The sequence below is a fragment of the Coptis chinensis genome, chromosome 4, assembly GCF_015680905.1.
Source record: "Coptis chinensis isolate HL-2020 chromosome 4, ASM1568090v1, whole genome shotgun sequence".
NCBI classification, from domain to species: Eukaryota; Viridiplantae; Streptophyta; class Magnoliopsida; order Ranunculales; family Ranunculaceae; genus Coptis; species Coptis chinensis.
This window is the reverse complement of record NC_141459.1, coordinates 89,159,112-89,162,441: the sequence shown is the minus strand read 5'-3', so window position 1 is coordinate 89,162,441 and position 3,330 is coordinate 89,159,112. Positions and strand designations below refer to the sequence as shown.

General features: G+C 34.0%; 1 long non-coding RNA gene across 1 annotated transcript; it reads left to right on the top strand.

Moving 5' to 3' along the window:
- The first annotated feature begins 532 nt into the window (after positions 1–532).
- On the top strand, positions 533–1,306 carry LOC147505496 (uncharacterized). The gene is made up of 3 exons (XR_015220612.1): positions 533–580; positions 666–766; positions 1,018–1,306. It is a non-coding gene; the product is annotated as an uncharacterized LOC147505496 (long non-coding RNA).
- The last annotated feature ends 2,024 nt before the right edge of the window (positions 1,307–3,330 follow it).

The window sequence follows — 3,330 nt, the reverse complement described above, 5'->3', positions numbered from 1 at the left end:
TTCCTCACAGATATCGATGCAAAGTTTAGGAGATAAATATGATCTTGCATAATCTTATTATCTGGGGGTGTTATTAACCTTATTATTTTCTTTGCCATTATACTTTTAGTTCTTGTAGGATGAGAGATTATTCCTAATCAGCGAACAGTGAACTGGCTCGTGCAAAGGCACCACCAGGGAATCAAGTCACTACATCTGGCTTTTGAAGTTTGTAATTATATTGATAAAACTTATTGGACTCTATCAATTTGGCCATAGACCATAGTAGTTGAAATTTTAATTAATAGTTTGGTCCTTGTGTAGAGATGTCATTTTCTTGTAGTTAGATTCCCCTAACAACTCATTCTGAGTAAATGTGCTCAAGCTGTGTTCAAAGCCACACTCCGTCGTGGATACTGGATCTTGGTTTTCATTCTTGAGTTGCTTGATTTAGTTTATTTTGGACGACATTGAACTGAAAAGCATCTTCTGTGTATATCACATATTGAAATGATTCCTTTTGTTGGGGATTGTGGATCACCGCCGCATTACGTTCAAGGGAGAACTCCTTAATCATCAAGGAGATATTTGGAGTTACAGAGTATGGTCCTTTGCTGGAACTCTTGTACAATCTAATTGAGCCATCCTAGGTTATCTATATTGATCTATAATTTTCTCATACGCAGCAAGGACGCAGTTACTCTTCGGACACACACGCTCTCTGAAGCTGGGGATGTTGATTCAATTCAGAAGATGGTTGGCATTTCAGATTCAGAACAATCTAATGGTGAGTCTTCTGTTGCTTCTCAAGAATGATGTGTCCCATGGTTAGAGTTATGGCGTGAGTCGGAGTAGATAGAAGTGACTATATTAATGTTTTTTTTGTTGTTCTTTATATGTTAACTGGTAAAATTTTGAGGCTAATATATTGGAATGAAGTGTTACAATACCTGTTCGCATTTTTGCCACTCAAATTTGCCTTACTCAAAATGGGCATTATGCGTAATCTGACTTCTTAAGTTCTTGTTATTTGTATAGGGGCCTGTGTGGTAATTCATTGAAAATCATAAATGTTAGCTGTTTGCCATGAATGCAAGTTAAAGTTGACCCACTTGCCATATTTCTATGAGGACTGCTAGTAAGCTCTTGATGAGAAAACAATACATCGGATCCAAGTAGAAGAAAATGGAGAAATTCTAAAAAGGAAATCTAGAATAACTTTGAAAGCCAGAGGATGCAACATAGGCAATGTATTGATGGATAAGGTACTTCTAGCTTTGTATGTGGAAAAGCTGAACCAACAAAGTCGTGGCATTCACATTTTTATTATTAATTTGTAAGTGTATTTTGTGCTCTTTCTCAGATAATCCAGGTTCGATGGGATGGCTTTAATTTAGACCAAACTTTTACCGATTAGATATGTTCTCAAATTTTTGATTACTCGGGCATTTTCTATATTCCAAATCCAAATTTTTTCGGGGGTCCGGAAGATTTAGCTTGGAGAATGGTTTGTAATTCTATCTTTCTTTACCAATATTTTTGTCAGTTTTTTGCTAATTTGTATATTTGTGCCTGTTGAGTGCTGACAAAAATAGGAGGGTTGGGTGGATACTGATAAGTAATATTATAGGAGTGTAAGGTGATATCTAAACATCATCCTATCCATCATAAGTTGCGTACTACACTTGTCTACATTCTCATAGAAATTCGAGACAAATAGTAATCATCCAATCACAGCATATTAGGTTCACATGTGATGTTCGGCTGGAATAAATCTATTGCACCTTGCAGGTTTCATTTATCTGCTTATTTGCATCGTTTTATTGAACTGTTCTTGTTGTGGTTTTTAACCAATGTTTTGCCTCAAATGTTAGAGACAACTGAGAGAATGAAACCTGCAAACATCTTTTCGTCATTTCTCAAATGTTATCTAATAACAAATACACATTTCTCAGGATTGTACATAGCATTGACTTGCACACATCTTTTGTCTTAGAATCTTTGATAAATAGCTTAAATCTCCCTGTCTCTGCAGATATCTCGTTGGCATTAGAGATCAGGTGCAGTCTGGGTTTTCTCATTATAGCAAAATTAGTTAGCAGCTGTCTAACAAATATTTGAAAGCTGCACATTAGGAAACTTAGCAAATACCATTGCTGGGGTTATTTGAAATCCATTTTTTTATATTAAAACTACATATTGGAAAGGTTATTGCTTGCTAGTGTCAGGGCTGTCTTCTTTGAACTTTGGTGCTTGTTGTATCTCTAGTGAAAGTCATGGTAATTCGAACCGACTCTGTGTTAATTTAGGATGAAAATGAAGTTTTCTTTAGGATCAAAAGAAGTACTCAGCTGAGGAAACTGATGACTGCATACTGTGATGGCCATCTGTCGAGTTCAATTCAATTGCCTTCTTGTTTGATTCACTATCACAATCTAGTATCTTTAGAAGTTCTTAAGAGATGGCTGACTTTTTATTTTGCTTGTCTTAATCAGATTGGCTACCTAGGCTACTGCAAGAAGTAGGGCCTTTCAACATGTTATACCCCTCATATCAATATAGAGAGGCAAATACAACTTCCAATTTCAATCCAATTTTTGGTCTTCTATCAAAAATTATGCAAGTAAAGCTCTAAAGAAGACTTCACTTTCTCATATTTTGGTTGGAGCAAGAATGAAATGGAGGATCTAATTTATTTTATGCTTTAACAGGGAGAAAGGTTAGATTTCTCCATATATTCTTTCTAGTATGAATTATGTTGTTCTTTATCATTTCATTATCTGATTTGATTCATCCTCTTTTATTGTTTTTGTCAGTTATTCCAACTATTAGATCTCTGAAATTATAATAGCATTGACATAAATAAATTTGAAATCGTAATATCATTCACATAATGAAGAAAAACCAAATTAACTTGTAAAAGACATGTAAAAACATAATTTATAAGCAAATAAAAATGTCAAATTATTTTCTCCATTGTTCATTGAAGAAAATTATACCTCTGAAAACACTAAAATCCTATTACCCATCCGCTCATTGTGATTCTAAGAGCTTTCCGGTTCTTTTTGTTGGTGAGACCTCATCCTGTAGGATTTTGTTCTTATTTTTTTCTTTCTATTTGATCCATTTTCCTGTATTTTTGACATGTAAGTTTTACTTATATATGAAAATAAAATTGAACAACGGTTAAAAAGAAAATTAGTTTAAAAGATTATTACCCTTTCGATGGATTGGGGTCATTGTTTGGGTCAATATATTTTGTTTTTTTTTTTATCAGTTTCTTCTTCCAAGACATTGTTTACACTAAATGTTGGATACATTTCATGCATACTGTACTTTCGTTTATCACAA